Below are 17763 nucleotides of genomic sequence, written 5' to 3' on the forward strand. Positions count from 1 at the left end.
CTTCCTGACCCAAGGATTGGACCTGAATCTCCTGCATTGGCAGGCGGATTCTTTACCACTGAACCACCTCGGAAGCCCTTTATAAAGTCACAGAGTTTCAAAGCTGGAGAAGCCCTTAGAGTCTCTCCCTTCTAATTCAGTCCCTTGACAAATGGTGAACGGAGGCAAGAGATGAAAGTGACAGGGCTGTCACGTAGGAAATGACTGGCCCTCTGGCCTCAGACCCCCAGCCTCACATGCCCAGGACCCTTCTTTCTTTTTATGGGGTGTAGCATCAGAACAGGAAGGCTTTGCAGCAACGCAGCAGAGCTGGACATTCTTGTCACCTTCTCCTGCCTATTATTCTTGTATTCAGTTACAAATCTGGCTCTGACCCTTGTTGAAAGGGGTCATTGAACCTAGGGAAGGGCAGAGAGAGCTACAGGCTTGGTCATGACCAAATCAGTCCATGGTTACTTAGTTTCTTGGGACTGGAGCCTCTTTTTACAAGGTCGAGACATGGCAGTGGAGGGAAGGCAGGGGCTGTGGACAAAGGATCCAGGGAAGGGGGTGGACAGCTGGCCACGCCATTAGTTCTGGGGTCACACAAAACCCCCATGGCCCCTGCTCAGCTCTCAGTGGCAAAGCAAAACCCACAGAAGAAATTGATTGTCCAGCAGTTTCGGTGTAGATTTCATTCTGTCACTAACTAAAAGAGGCAGGAAGAAAGAAGATAATCTGAAAAACAGTTGCCAGGAAAGTCCTAAAAATAGTTGTTCTTAAATTTTAGGAGTTATTAAAAATATGGCTTGTTATACCCCTGTACCCCCACTCCAGAGATTCTGATACAGTTAAGAGTAGAGGCCAGAAATGTCTTTTTCTTGTTGGTGGTGATGCTGGTTTTTTCATCTAATTGCCCAATAGTGGGTTTTTTTTTTTGTTGTTGTTTGTTTTCTTTTTTTTTAGAGGTTTTTTTTTTTTTTTTAATGTGGACCATTTTAATGTCTCGACTGAATTTGTTACAATATTGCTTCTGTTTTATGTTTCGGTTTTTTGACCACTAGGCATGTGAGATCTTAGCTCCCTGACCAGGGATTGAACCTGCACCTCTTGCATTGGAAGGCCAAGTTTCATCCACTGGGCCCCCAGGGATGTCCCCTAATAGTGTTTTTATGGTTATTTTTTAAATAAACCTTTTTAGGGAGAATCATTTTAGATTTACAAAAATGTTGCAAATACAGCATCAGGAATTCTGTGTATCATTCATCCCATTTCCCCTGATGTTAATTTCCTTTTTTAAAAAAAGTTTTGGTAAGATACACATAATATGCAGTTTACCACTTAACCATTTTAAAACATGCAGTTCAGTGGCATTAAATAGATTCACATGGTTGTACTAGCATCATCACCATCCGTCTCTAGAGCACTATTATCTTCCCAATCTGAAATTCTCTCTGTTAAAAGAACAACCCACCACTGCCTTCCAGCCCCAGAGCGACCCCTGACACACCACCATTCTTAAAAGCTTATAGAAAAACCCAGATGAACTTTTTGGCCCACCCACTACTTTCTGTCTCCATGAATCTGACTAGTCTAGGGACCTCATATCAGTGGAAATCAGGAATATGGGCTGATTGCCTGTTAATGTGTTAATTAATGTGTTAATTAACAATGTGTTAATTAATGTGTTAATTGCCTATGCCTGTTAATTCCATAGGCAATTTCTTATGGCAATATGTTGCAATTCCTATGCAATATGTGCTGTTTTGGGACTGGTTTATCTCACTTCACATAATGTCTTCAAAGTACATCCATGCAGTAGCCTGTGTTAGAATTTTCTTCCTTTTAAAGGCTGAGTAATAATCCACACACACAGACACACACACACACACGTCATTTATTCTTTCTTCTACTAGTGGACACTTGGATGGCTTCCACCTTTTGGCAACTGTAAATGGTATGGTATGTCTATAAACATGGTGTACAAATACCCATTTGAATCCCTGTTTTCAGTTATTTTGGGATATTACCCAGAAGCCTAATGTTAATTTTGTTACATAACCATGGCACATCACTCTTCACTCATCTACAGACTATTCAGTTTCACTGACTTTTCCGATAAAACATAATCTTTTAATGATCTCTCCAGATGACTCTGGTTTATTGGGCTTTAGAAACATTCATTTTTATTTTTATGTTTTTAATGTGAGATTTACTCCAGAAAACAGGAAACTGTTGGACAGCAAGTCAATCTTACACTGGGGGCTTGTATGCTGGATCTTATTTCATTTCAGTGCCTTTCACTGGATGTAATGTTCACCAACTTTCAAAGAAGAATGCTAGACTAGATGGGTTGGAATTATCTGGAGTGTTCTAGAGAGAAGTTCTGGTATATAAAGTTGTTCTCAAGGTAGAAATTTCCAGACAGCAGCTGGCAAAGGAAAATTTTGCCAGTGTTTCTAAAATCCTAGAAGCAAATTCAGTAACAGAAAAAAACTTTGAAAGAAATATGACTGGGGGTTATCTGTATTTCTTGTTTGTCTGGCATCGTCTAAGTACGGGGTTGATTCAGACATGTGACATCTGCCTTCCATTGCCACAGAGGACAGAGACAGAAGAAATGTACTTGGCTGCAGTGGTTAAGATATACATTAGCCTTGAAGCTCTTTCTGATGTGAGAGTGGGTGACCCAAATCTTTCGTGCCCTAATTTTGCATTCCCAAGTGAATGAATCTTCTGTAGTTTCTCAAGTGACTAATGCTAATTCTATTTTTTAATTTACACAACACACATTTATTAATTAGTAAGTATATACCAGAGCTTTCCTAGGTGATGAGGATGCAGAGGTTGCTTCATAGAACCTCTGCCCTTAAAACACATGCAGGTTGGTGGAAAAAATAACGGTCCATGTCAGTACCCTGGAGAGCAGTGGTTATTTCAAATTGCAAATGATTTTTGCTTGAATTAAGCGTGGTTTTGACTAAATGTCAAGAGTTCTCGCCTGCCAATGCAGGAGATCTAAGAGAGGTGGGTTCCACCCCTGGGTTGGGAAGATCCCCTGGAGAAGGACATGGTAACCCACTCCAGTATTCGAGACTAGAGAATCCCATGAACAGAGAAGCCTGGCAGATTATGGTCCATAAGGTCGCGGAGTCAGACATGACTGAAGCGCCTTAAGATGCATGCACAAGAGTTCTAGGGTCCATTGACAGATACACTGGGTCCTTACAAAACAGCATGGGAGTATTTTTCTATAGGAACCAGCCCCACATAGCCCTACCACGTGGAGCCTTTGCAGATGAGCACTGAGACTAAGTATGATGGAGAAGAGCAAAGGTCTAGAAACATGTGAACCAGCTTCCTTAGGACTGTCCCAGGCACGTGGTACTCTCCAATTGTCCTTTTCACTCAGACTTTTCATGAAAAAGATGTAGGAGAAAATGTAAATTGACTGGGGGGGACTTTTTGAGGATGCAGCCCTGAATGTAGCACAGGGATGTGCCTTTCGTGGTGGAAGCGCATGAAGCCCAAACCAGGCAACCCAAGAAACTCCAAGGAAGTACTAAAAACAGGGAAGCGGAAAGTGCTCAGCAAGAGAGGAGGACCTGGACCCACATCTGGTTTAGACTCTCTTAATCTCAGTGGCTTGAGAAAAGCCCTGGAGGGCCATTAGCAAAGGGAGGGGCGGTCATGACCTCAGCACTAACATCTGTACATCTTTTCGTAGCGGTGTCAATTCCTGGGGACCCCCTTGTGGGTCCTGACTCAGAAAGAAACTCACCAGCTACTACATCACATCATCTTAGACCACTTCCTGGAGGGCTCTGGGTTTTCCCTAGAAGGCATGTACAGGTCCGGTTCACGCACAGATCCTGCCAGGAACAGACAGGGGATCAAGAGGTAGGCAGGCCAATTTGAACCTGAGGCCTTCTATATAATAAACACACACACCACAACACACAAATAAAGCAGATAGCTCTAGAGATAGGGAGATAAAAGACAGAAGTCGTACCTTCCTGTGTGTTTTATGTGTATACACATATATACATGCAGGGACTTTCCAGGTGGCTCAGCGGTAAAGAAATCTACCTGCCAATGCAGGAGATGCAGGTTCAATCCCTGGGTCAGTAAGATCCTCTGGAGAAGGAGATGGCAATCCACTCCAGTATTCTTGCCTGGGAAATCCCAGGGACAGAGGAGCTTGACAGGCTACACAGTCAGACACTACTTAACGACTAAACAGCAATAGTAATACACATGCAGACACACCCACACTCACAATTTATTTAGTATCTGTGCTTCCTAATATATATGTAAAAAGTAGATTCAGAAGTAGAAAAATAATCCCTCTAGAAAAGGGAGAGAAAAAGTCATTCCATGACCTAGGTCAGGCTTTCCCAACTTTCTTCTGTGCTTCAGGATAATTATGCAAAAGCAGAATTCTATAATCAAATAACCTTAGGAGAGGTTGGATAAAACAAATTCAGGCTTTGATTGCTGGGCCTCTTAAGATGGTTAATATGCTAGTGGAATTGTAAATCTCTTTTCTCACACTTGTTGCCATTAGATGTGTTTTGTGAAAAACATCTTCAGAGGTGGTTTACAGGGCATCATTTTGGCAAACACTGACCTGCTCTGATGCAGCTGCCTTATTAGATGTTAGCTCTGCCAGGGCTGTCTGGCAGGCAAGGCAATGAAAAGAAATATGATGGGTCATAGTTTTTTCATCAGATAGAAACCTATCTTTTTCACACACTCCACTGAAATGGAGTTTTGTATGTAAGGAGGTCATTGAACTACAAAATGAATTATCTAGTTAACAATGGCTTAACGGAAAATGTAGAATAATAATAATTATATTATTAATTACAGTAATATTATTATTATATGTATTTTAACTATATTAAATGTTGGGCATAAGCCAAGAATGTGGCCTAAAACCTTAATTTAGGAAAAGACATTTTGTGCTGGGGGAAGGAGAATAGGCCTGTTGCTTTCTGATAATCCTATGTAATAAAAATGATTAAACTGAGAATACCTTGAACACTCATTCATTTACCTATGATTTGGAGAGGAGTTGAAGTTCAACAATTTACATTTCAAATTTGTAGCTGGATCCAGAGCTGTTTTTTTTTTTTTTTTAATGTAATTTTTTTCATTTAAAAAAATTGAATAATAATTGCTTTATAATATTGAGTTGGTTTCTTCCATATATCAACATGAGTATATATATCAGCCACAGGTATACATATGTCCCCTGTGTCCTGAACCCTCCCTTCTCATCTCCCTGAAGTCAGAAAGAGAAAGACAAATACTGTATATTAACTCTTGCATATGGAATCTAGAAAGATGGTACTGATGAACCTATTTTCAGGGCGGCAGTGGAGATGCAGACATAGAGAACAGACTTGTGGACTGCAGGGGAGGGAGGGGCTGGGGTGATAGCATGGAAACATAAATATTACCATATGTAAAATAGACAGCAAGTGGGAATTTGCTATGTGACACAGGTAGCTCAACCCAGAGCTCCTTTTTGATTGAAGGAGTAATTTGCACACCTTTTCAACAGGATATGCAGATGACAATGTTTGCACATTCTATTAGGCATTTGAGAAGGTGGCCTCTTCTTTCACCCAATAAAAGTCCTTTCAACCCCTCCACGGATGAACCTGTGGGGAATCCTGCAGGCAAGACCATGACTCTCTTCAGAGCCTTCTTAGATCTTCTCAGATGCTCAGAGAGATGCTTGAGTGGCTGAACAGACTGATAGGGTGGTTGGCTGAATAACCATAGTACCATGGCATCGAAGTTAAGGAAGAGAGTTTCCCTTTTTGGATGGCAGAGTTTCTTAGAAAGTAAAGAAGTGTAGAGAATCTTCATCACAGCTGTCTTATCCCCTTGATCTCTTGTCTTTATTAACACAAACCATTTTGGACAGTTAGAGTGAAAGTCCTGATAAGCAGGAAGTCATCACTTTCAAACTAATCTAGCACATCTGTCTTGAGATGGTGATAAATAAGAAAGGTCTAATTATTAAGTAATCAATAACATAGATCTGTATTTGGAGACAGACGACTAGTTTCTCCTTGACTAGCTCTCCCATCACCCCTACCACACAACACACACATGCACACACACAGACTTTAACCAAGCAGAGTCTGTTTTTTTTGTTTGTTTTTGTACCCATGGTACCCTGTGTTTTTGTTTATCAGAGAACTTACCACGTGATGTTGAAATGAACTGTTTATGTGTTCACTAAACAGAAAATGTTGCCCTCTTCAAAGATAGGCTCAATATAATCATCTTAAAACCCTACTAATCTGTGGAAAAAGTTCTTACAAATGTGTTAAGTATCTTACTTCTAGACAAGTTCCATAGACACTCATTTATGCCATACTTACTGGTGGATTTGACAGATGTTTTCTTCTTTGAAGTAATCCACTCTTTTTTAGATGAGTAGTCAATGAGAAAATAAGCTTTTAGTCCAGATTGTCAAAATGAGGTAACACCTCCAAAGAACCAAAGTGTATCTTTTTAGGAGAACTATAAATTTGAAACATGACAAGAATAATAAAAAAAAACTGAGACAAACTAGGTCAGTCTTGTTGGTGAATTCAGTCAAATCCAAGAAAATCAGAATGATTGTGTGCTAGATGATGGAAAAATAAATTAGTCCTTTTATCATTATCTTATTCCCAAGTCCACTCTGTGTTCTAGCAAAATTCCTTTCTTTCATATCTGGTAAAGAATGGAATTAAAGGTCCATGTAGGGACTGCCCTGGTGGTCCAGTGATTAAGACTTCACCTTCTAATGCGGCGGGTGCACATTGAACCCCTGGTCTGGGAGCTATGATCCCACACACTTCATGGCCAAAAACCCAAAAAACATAAAACAAAAGCAATATTGTAATAAATTCAATAGAGACTTTAAAAAAAATGGTCCACATCAAATTAAAGAAAACTTCATGTAAAAGTGAATTTATTTTCTAAAATCTTCCTTCCTTACTTGCAAATAATATGAACTCTTTTGAAGAGAATCAAGAGATTGGGCTCTTTACATTTTGCTTGCATCCTTAAATTCACCCCCGCCCCCCCAAATATTTTTAGGCATGAGAGTATTATATTCAAGAACAGCACTGTTCAGTATAAATATAATTGACCCACATATGTAATTTTAAATTATCTAGTAGCCTTGTTTAGAAAGTAAGGAAATGCTTCAAGAATTTATTTTGTTTAACTCAGTACATCCAAAATGTTATTTTAACATGTGGTCAATACAAATTTTATCATGAGATATTTTGCAGTCTTATTTCTGTACGACTTCTTTGACATCTAGTGTATATTTTATATTTACAGCACATCTCAATTTGGACTGGTCACATTTCAGAATTCAGAAGCTCGTGTGCAGGTGGTTACTATTTTGGACAGTAGCTGTCTGTAAAACCCATCACATCAGAGCAAAGATCTCTGCTTTTCTTATGGTATCTATGGTTTTGTTGAGAAGATATTAGTACCTGAATTGGTGAGTCTAATTGTGCTGAGTTGAGATACAGTATCTGATAACAAATATTTATTGAGTTTTTAATGTGTTCTTAGCTTTGCTCTAGGCATTGAGAATGAGAATGTGGTTGTGAAAAAAAAAAGTCAAAATTTCCTCCCTCGTGGAGCTAGTGTTCTATCAGTAGGAGACAGACAATAAAATAGACAAACTTGTTTAAATATCAATAAATGGTAAGGAAAAAGCTTAAAGTGGTTGAAGAGGTGTAGAGAGTAGTGACACAGGAATTTAAGTTTTAGGAACAGCTATCAGGCAAAGACTCACTCAGAAGGTAGTGTTTGGTTAAAGACTTTCACGTTGGCAGTATTTCAGGAAAATCATGGTCTTGGGTAACTTTCCATTTTATTTTAGTAAAGAAGATTGATGATGCAATTAATCTGATTAAAGTTTTTTAATTAAAAAGTCTTATGTATCTATAAAACTGAATGAATTGGGACAAAAATTCTTTCATTCAACAAATAGCTTGGGAAAGGTAACCACATGCTAAAAAGTGTTGGGGATGCAATAGTGAGTAAAACAGTTTCTGTTCTTCTGGGGTTTGTATCCTAGAGAGAGAGAGTATTAATGTACTAATTACATATTTGTGCCAATAAATATGTAACTGAAACTGGGGTTGGTACCGTGATCTCATACCACGAAAGGACCCAAAACAGACCTAAGCGAGAGTGGACAGATGCCCCAGTTCCCTGAGACTGAGGGGAGAAGTGGAGAGGGCATTCCTGGAGGAAGGCACTGGATGTGGGAATGCTCTTGGCAGTGAATTGAAGAATCAAAACTGTAGCTTGTCTGTCCAGAGCGAGGGGACAATTCTACAGAATGAACCTGAGATTTAGGCTGGGATCCACAGGAACTTTAGGCCCATTTCCTTCATAAAAATTCCACCGTAAGAGTCCCAGTCCGTTGTGACAATGGCTAAAAAGAATTTTCAGTTCTAAGGGACCAAACTGAGAAATGCTGAGTGTGATCTTCAAAGGGTCTTTGGACAGTACAGGGCCCCTCTGGTGGCTCAGATGGTCAAGAATCTGCCTGCAATGAGGGAGATCTGGGTTTGATCCCTGTGTCAGGAAGATCCCCTGGAGAAGGGAATGGCAACCAACTCTAGTAGTCTTGCCTGGAGAATTCCATGGACAGAGGAGCCTGGTAGGCTATAGTCCATAGGGTCGAAAAGAGTCCCACATGATTGAGCGACTAACACTTTCACGTTCTGGATAGTATAAGATATAAAAGACCTGCTGAGGCAAAATGAAGGAAAGGAAAAAAAAAGTTTACAAAAAGTTTACTTATAGAGGGTGGCAGTTACTTGCTTTGGGACTCCATTTGAAGCCGCTATTTAGTCTAACACACTCTACTCTGTCAATTCCCCTGTCTGCAGACTCTTCTTCCTTCAAACTATGGCTTGGTCCATCCAGTGGCTCTCAGACCTGAGGTGGGGACAGGGGTGGAGGCTATGTCACCAAGAACAAAGGGGAGAGGGGTCATTTGTAAGAGATAAAGATGGGGGGCTGGAAGCCCAGGCGAAATTCTAGAAATAATTCCCATTTCCTTTGCTTGTTCTTATTCTTGTGGGACTCTTAAGCCAGACTCATAAGAACTTTTTGTGTGTGCTAAGTTGCTTCAGTAATGTCCAACTCTTTGTGACCCTTTGGATTGTAGAGTCCTCTGTCCATGGGATTCTCCAGGCGAGAATACTGGAGTGGGCTGCCATGCCCTCCTCCAGGGGATCTTCCCGACCCAGGGATCAAACCCAAGTCTCTTGTTTGGGTCTCCTGCATTGGCAGGTGGATTCTTAACCACGGTGCCACCTGGGAAGACAAGTTTCCATTGTAACCAGGGTTTCTTGAGACTGCATCTTCATTTGTTTTTTTTTTTTTTTTTTTTTTGTATCTGTTCAGTAGAGTGTAAGCTTCCAGAGGGCAGGGCATTGCCTTGTTATCCCTGTATCCTCGATGAGCAGAATGCTGCCTAGAGTATAGTAGATGCTCAAGAAGCACTGATTAAATACACGCTTATGTAGCTAAGATTTAATTAGCAAATGATTGAATGCCCAAATGTATCAATTTAGCACTCAATTTATCATTGAATTGTCATTTGTCATTGTCATACATCAGTAACTTTGAAAGTGTTTCATAGATTTGAGGGGAAAGAGAGAGAGTGGGAAATGAAATTGAGAGCATTTGTGTACCAAGGTATTATTTTCTAATTTTGTTCGTAAAGTCCTGGGTAAAGTCCTGGATACTTCACCCTCAGGTCAGTCTCACACTTCCACAGGCTCGAGACATGTGGTGAAAGTATCAGTACAGTGGCCCATTTTCCTTTGACAGAACCACCACACCAAGAACTTGTGACAGAGTAAAAGCGCGTCCTCTCCCATGGCACAGAATCCACACCAGGGCAAGGTGGGCAGCCCTCTCTACTGTGTGATTCCGCAGGTCCTCAGAGTGTTGTCAACAACTGATCTTGTCTGTCAGCTTGCCATTAGGTATGACATTTCTGCAACTGAAATTGTTCCTTTCACATAAGATGGTATCTTCCGAAATTCACGTGTTACACACAAAGCAGGTGCCCAGGATGGATATCACATTCAAGGTTAATGAACATGATGCCTTGGCAGAATCAGCTCCTACCCTAGAGAACGCGCCTTAGAGAAGGTGCCCCCGAGAATGGGCCATGAGAAGGTTCTTGGTGAAGAATTTGATGTTGGGAAATTTGAGCCAGAAGTACTGAGAGCAGGTGGTGATGGGAGACTCAGGTGTGAAGCTGAGTTGTGTGCAGTAGCTCAAAGGCTCAGGGGTCCATTTGAAAAAAAGGGGGACAGTGGATCTGGATGGACCTGCTTCTCCGAGTCTTCACAGCATGTTCCGGCTTGCCCCTAAGTTGGGCTCTGAAGGTTAGGACACGTTTTTCATGATGTGTATGAGATATCACAAGACATCTTGGTTTCTCTGTTTTCTTGCAAAAGTGTAAAGCTCGCTCTTTCCAGGGTGTGTCTGGTTGCCACAATTGAGAAGTGTGACGTTTGATAGCAGCAGCACCTTTGATAATAAAATGGAACTTTGTGGCCACTTATCTCCTATGATTGTGCTGAAAGAAAACAAAAAACAGGCTCAATGTTATGCAGGAAAGGCCTGAATCAAGCAACAAAATATTTTTTGGAAGAGGTGATTAACATGGCAGGGTCACAAGCTTTCATTGGCCCAAGCAGAGGAGCTCAGCTAAATCCTGTCCTATAAAATGCCTTACCTTTTCTACAGCGTGACATGGGAGGGATTCTGTGTAAGCATTTTCCCCTAAGAGCAAAGATACTGATGAGATGTCCAGTGTAATTAATAACCACAAATAATTGAAACATGGGACTGGAAACTTAGGATCTCCATTCCCTATAAATTTCTAGGTTTATTACCTGAATTGTCAGCCTTGCTCTTTAAAACCCACTAGTTCCTACTAATCGTCTATTTGCTTATCTATGCCAACCTGGAATTGGGAGTTTGAGGAAGACCTAATTTTCCAGATACTCACCATGTGGTTTTTTTTTTTTTTTTTTAACTTAGAAGTGTAGACTCCAAACAATTTGTTGTTGTTGTTGTTCAGTCACTAAGTTATTTCCAACTCTTTACAACCCCATGGACTGCATCACGCCAGGCTTCCCTGACCTTCACTATCTCCTGGAGTTTGCTCCAACTCACATTCATTGAGTCAGTGATGCCATCCAACCATCTCATCCTCTGTCACCCCCTTCTCCTCCTGCCCTCTGTCTTTCCCAACATCTGGTTCTCATCAATCATTTGTCTTTCTCTAGAACTTATTGGAAGCCCAAGAAGTATTTTTTCTAAGGCAAAAAAAAAAAAAAGATGTCTAATGCAAGGAGTGAAAAATGAGCTTTTTATGTTTTACACTGACCACAACACACAGTTGAGAAAATTCGAATAACTGTAGCTCAATGTGGAAAGGTGCTTCAAAGCCTATAAAGTAAGTGCTTTCCTGTGTATTTTCCTCATTTGATTCTTCTAAACTTGTGAAAGAGTGCTTACCCCATTTCAGATATGAGAGACTGGGGCTCAGAGAAGTGGAACAGTGAGAAACAAGGCCACACAGCTCAGAAGGCACTGAGCTGACACCAAAACTCAACTGCAGGTTCTGTGCTTTCAAGTCTCACCAACAAGAGAGGCAAAGATGTCTTGGGCACCCAAGGGTTTATTTTGATGCATTTTTAAACTCCAGGCCAACAAGCAGACAAACAAATCTCCCCACTGAACGCTGAAACATCCCCAAACAAACTCGAACAACCAAAAATGGGAATGACTTTTTCCTTAGAGGAGGCAGATAGAGATGGGTACCTGCCTGGTGGGTATCAACAACACTCAGCTCCAACTGAAGGTCTGGGAATTTATCGCTCTTCCATCAGTATTCTTGCTGACGACTGATTTAAAGGTACGAATCTCCTTGATTATCTAAGAGTTAGGGAGAACTGAATCTAAATTTCACTGACAGGGAGATGAGAACCCAGGGCAGTACCTAAGACTATGACTGGCAATTAATTAGACAGATAGCATCTTACTTTTGGAAAGGACCTTAGAGGTTGAATCCAATCTCCCTCCTAGTGCAGGAAGCCTGACAAATAGCCATCAGACATTTGCTGCTGGGACAGGAATTTTCCTGTATCTCCACTATTGTCAGTTGGGCCCTTGTGAGAATATCTTGCCTTCATGGAATTGAATTCAAACCCCTCTTACACTGTAAGTCTATGTTCTGACCTCATTCTGCCCTCTGGCACTTTAACGAATATGGTTACTTGTCCATTTATATGTTCTTTCCCGGATATTTGAAGTTAGCTGTCTTGGCTTTCTTAAAACATCTCTTCTCCAGCAAAACATACTCAGCTTCTCCAACTGTCTCTGTATTTGCTGATTTTCATGACTCTTGACTCTCTCCAGATGATCCCTTGTTTGGATTTTTTTTTCAAGTGAAATGTCTATAGCTGATTAAGGTCTGTTTTTCCTGCTTAATTTGTCCCAGTATTATTGTACTTTTAATACCTTTACTGGTCATGAGCTCACCAGTGGGGCTATGTATATGGTGGTCAGTGATAGGATCTGTTCCCCAGCTCTGTAACCCACCAGAGATTACCAAATGAGAACTGGTTTTCTTCATGTAATTTACCTCAGAAGCCACACTACCAGCGAGAGGACCAGAACGAATTGTCATGTGAAGGCCACAACTAACACACAATTGTCACTTAGAACCAGTTTTTGCTTCCATAAGCAAAACCGGCTTTTTTGTTTATCTAGTACTGCATCTCTCAAAATACAGAGAAAAAACAGGTAAGAGACTAGTTTACCAACGACTTGACAAAGAGCCTATGAGGGAGACTGAGTGACATTTGGAAAGTTGGTAAAAGCCACCAGAGTCAAAGCAACTTCTGAAAAAGAAAAAAAGAAAAAAAAAGATTGTGGCTACGCTCTGCTCAACCAGGCCACACCTGTTTTCAGAAACCACCAAGTGCTCTGCAGATAAACAAAGATGCCAGCTCTGACAGTCTCTAAGGCAACGAGATACAGATCACCCCTGCACGCGGATGAGATGGAAAGAGACATTGGTGACAAAGAGTGAGCCCAGTCTTCAGACTACTCAATGGTGTAGTAACAGCTGGAGTGAATTCTGCCCCAGGGGCTCATTCCACGTCCAGTCTCAAATCCTAAACTCTAGTTGTAATGGAGAGAACCCCGCAGTTAGAGAAACACCTGCAGGATCTGACCCCACTTCTTAAGCAATCATCCCGTGACTCGTGAACCTGAAAATGAGCTTCTGGGTAAAGAATACATGATGCATCTCTTCTCTGGGTTCCCATTTCCTCACCTGCAAAATGATGTTTTGTTGTTGTTCAGTCGCTCAGTCACGTCCAACTCTTTGTGACCCCATGGACTGCGGCACACCAGGCTTCCCTGTCCATCACTCTCTCCCGGAGTTTGCTCAGACTCATGTCTATTGAGTTGGTGATGCCATCCAACCATCTCATCCTCTGTCATCCCCTTTTCCTCTTGCCTTCAGTCTTTCCCAGCATCAGGGTCTTTCCCAATAAGTCAGCTTGTCACATCAGGTAGCCAAGTATTGGAGCTTCAGCTTCAGCATCAGTCCTTCCAATGAAAATGATGTTTATGTGCCTAGGATTCATGAGGGTCTGCACTTGGTGGTAAGCCAGTGAATTTGGCTCCCTAATGAGCAGGTTGGATATAGGAAATCACCATTAAAATATAACAATGTCTCTGATTTCTGAGCATTTATGTCTATTAAAGATGGATAATACCAGGGTTTCCCATTTTGTGATATTTCCAACTTGAGATATTTTAAAAGCAGTAAAGGAAAGAAGCAGTTTGTAAGAAGTTGGCAGAGACGCAAGATGGATCCAGGAGCTGGAATAGGGGCTTCTGCATTGTCTTGAAATCACTGTACTGGGGTTGTTTATGCCTGTTTTTCTTGGTCCCTAGACTTTAAGCTGCTATGTCTTGTCCACTGGTGTGATTCCCACTCTCTTGATGGGTATGTTTCTCACCTAGTTGGTACCCAAGATACAACCGTTGAGTTGAATCACTATGTTGCTTTGAGGAGATACAGCTTGAAGATCATGCAGATGAAGTGGAATCTCATGGCTCAGGACATGGGAAACCACACTGCAAAGTCAGAATAATTAATAATTTAATGAACTTTGAAAAAATATCAGAATCATAAATGTCAATGACAAGTATTAGTTTTAGGAAGCCTAATTATAAACAGCAGCAGAAGGAGTAACTTAAATGATCAAATGACAACCATCTTTAAAAGGCCTGGCTGGTTGGGATAAGAATTGTTAAGTGAAGATGACTGAGGGGCAAAATGTATAGAACTAATTATGATGGTAATATAACCAGCTTTACATCAACACCAAGGTGTACAGTGGAGACATCAAAATAAAATTCTAAATCTCACCCTGTCAGTATTTATTTTATAGTTTATTGTCAAAAACTTATAAAATACAAACAACCAAAGAGACAAAACCAAAATTCACACAAAGGCCTACCAGCAAGAAATAAAATAGCTGTTTTAGTATTATGATGGCATACATATTTTTTTAGTTTGTCTCTCTCTGCAAATATCACAATATATATCACACATTCATACATACTTTTTTGTTTTTTGTCTCTTTAAAAGTAAAACTGATACATACATTTTGTTTTGTAATTACTATGTCGCTTAGTATAGCAGGGCATATTTCCATGTTATTTAAATATTCTCTACCTTTCATAGTTGTGTATTATTTCATTATATTTATGTATCATACATAACATATTAATGGACATTTAGACTGACTCCAAGGTTTTTCTTCCCCCATTGCTTTTTGGTTGTATCTGGTCAAAATTTCTGCAAATACTGTCTTCTGGAAAGTTCATGCATTTTATTTTCCTTCTAGCAGTATATACAGGGCCTGTTATCTTCTAATTTAAGAGGAAGTGTGGCTATTGCTTTAAATGGCATGACACACATCTTCCTAATAATTAAAGGGCCCTTGTTATTAAAAATGACAAGAATTTAGAGCAAGTGACTTAGTCATCAGATTGATCTACATTGATTAGATCCCCAAAGTCAATGGTTAGGACACTCCAACATTGGTTTTTAACATAAGATTTAAAATCAGGTCAAAACAGTATTACCCCAGGATATTTTTACATCATTAAGAGTTCAATGAATATTATCACCCATAAGAGAAAATTTTCTCAAAGATGTTTTCTTTTATTTAAAAAGTGATCAAAGAGAATTGAGGTGAAAATAGTGAAATATAAAACAGTCTTCAGAGAGTATTTCTGCCCAGTGGTTGCACTCCCCCTGTGGTCTTACCACTGCTGTCTTTTCTCCAAATACTTTCCATAAGCATCTTGCATGTGGTCCATGCCCCAGAGACTTCACTGGCTACCATCACAAAATTTCTCTTTTCCTCTTCTGCTCTGAAAGCCAGAGCGACAGTTTAGCTGGTGAGAACGCAGGACTAGCAAGTGCAAAGCTGTCTGATTTGGGCTATTTAGCTTTGAGTAGGACAAAATAAATCAAAGCAGGAGACATAAGAGATACAGGTTTGATCCCCGGGTCGGGAAGATCCCTGGAGGAGGGCAGGGCAACCCACTCCAGTACTCTTGCCTGGAGAATCCCCATGGGCAGAGGAGCCTAGCAGGCTACAGTCTACAGGGTCACACAGAGTCAGACATGACTGAAGTGACTTAGCATGCTTGCATGCAGGGCAAAATAAAACACTTCTCTATAGACCCAGACCATCTATCTCTCACTCATAACAGGTCAACAGGGAAGAAAAGATGGCTGTTGGATGGCTCAGGACAACTTGTCACAACAGCTTGGAAAGGTACTTATTGTTGAAGCCTGATTGCACTGGGTCATGAATGTGATCACATGCAGAACACAGTAGCTTTCTCCCTCCACAGTTTTCCTGCAGGTCTTCCCATGAAAATCCTTTGAAATATGATGACCAGCCAAAAGCCTATAGCTGGCAACTATATTGAGATAGAAACAGAGCATAATTCTTATGGTCAAATACCCCCATTTGTAAAGGGGAGAACCCTTACTTGAATTTGAAGACTGTTTCATTTCTTTTACTAGTGATGTTAGGCTTGTTGTCTAATCACTGAACTGTGTCCAACTCTTTGTGACCCCATGGACTATAGCCCACCAAGCTCCTCTGTCCATGGAATTTCCCAGGTAAGAAGACTGGAGTGGGTTGCCATTTCCTCTCCAGGGGATCTTCTTGATCCCAGGATTGAACCCACGTCTCCGGGCAAACCGATTCTTTACCACTGAGCCACCAGGGAAGCCTCGATGTTGGGCTTAGTGTGAATTAACTCTTAACTCTGACCTTTCTCCATGCTTGACTTCCAGAATATAGGTAGAGTTTAGAGGGGCTGAGACCTGATCGTACAGACCTGAGTCCGAGCTCTTCCACTGATTCCTGAGCCCTAGCTCTTCCTCTGTGTGGCCTTGGCGAGTCTCTCAACCTCTCTGGGCCTCAGCTTCCAGGTTAACCAAAAATGAGTGAAGACAGTACTTACCTCCTAGGAGTGTCCTGAAGATGAAATCAGCAAATGGACAGAGAGCGCTTAGACCAGCGCCTGTCACATGCTCACTGCTCCCTAAATGTTAGGGGCTCCCGTGGTTGTCCCTCCCCTGTTCTGACCAGTGTCTGGACACATGGCTTTGTCTAGGATTGCCCTGGCAGCCTTGCTGTTGTCTCACCACAGCTCATGTGAGTCTAGGAATATTTACTGAGAGCTGTAATTCTAAACCCCGAAGGGCCCCAAGGCATGAGCGAAGGCTGTGGGAAATGTGAACAGGGCACCAGAGAGTCATTGCTTTCACTTAAACGGTTGCTGTTTCACCAGCCTTTTCCCACCCATCAGCGCAAGATACATCCACAGGCTAATAAGAAACATGCCCGGCAGTTGAGGCAGCAGAGAGGAGTGGAATGGAGCCCAGCCACAGACCGGCCCGTGCTGCTCAGCCTGCGAATACCTGGGGTGCCCACCCCTTCTCCTTCCTCCTGTGATGACACGAGCAGGCCACGAGCTTGTGAACACTTGTGTGCACACGATTCCCACAGCCACTTTGAGCAGTCCTGGTTCCTGATCTGGGGGAGCAGTTGCTTGGGTCAGACAAGGTGATTCCATGATTTTCCTGGTTCTAGGCTCTGAGGAGAGGTGTGAAGGGAGAGGCTTCAGGGCAGGGCCCAGACCAAGGTCTTGCCTGGAACATGTAACCTGCCTCCCACTTCTTCTCCCGCAGGCTCCCCAGCTCATGGAAGCCAGGGCATGAGAAGAGTCGGTGAACTTGGTTGTGTCCCCACCTCCCTGTGTATCACTCCCTTCAGAGCCACATGCCATCGCCATCTATTGTGCTGACAATGTCTGTCCCTGGAGGCCATTCCAAATAGGCTTAAGAACATATTGTTCCTAGATTTACGGTGAGTGCAGCCAATCAGTTGGAAAGAATCCCATTACATCAGAAAACACAGTTGGGAATTCAAATCTCTTTCCTTCAACGTTTGTCAGGCAGCGTCTCTTCTCACCTAGGTTCAACTTCCTTTCTGATATTAAATGAGACAGAGTAACTGAATTTTCAGCCAGATCAATGGCCAGGGTGACCAGGGAGATGATAGAATGTTTGTGAAAGGCCAACACTGACCTGGAGCTGACTTC

General features: G+C 41.5%; 1 long non-coding RNA gene across 1 annotated transcript; it reads right to left on the reverse strand.

Moving 5' to 3' along the window:
• Positions 1-13593: 13593 nt before the first annotated feature.
• On the reverse strand, positions 13594-16744 carry LOC122704885. The gene is made up of 3 exons (XR_006343972.1): positions 16621-16744; positions 15404-15510; positions 13594-14202 (listed from the first exon to the last, which is right to left on the reverse strand). It is a non-coding gene; the product is annotated as an uncharacterized LOC122704885 (long non-coding RNA).
• Positions 16745-17763: the final 1019 nt, after the last annotated feature.

This window comes from Cervus elaphus, chromosome 2 (genome assembly GCF_910594005.1).
Source record: "Cervus elaphus chromosome 2, mCerEla1.1, whole genome shotgun sequence".
Classification (NCBI taxonomy): domain Eukaryota; kingdom Metazoa; phylum Chordata; class Mammalia; order Artiodactyla; family Cervidae; genus Cervus; species Cervus elaphus.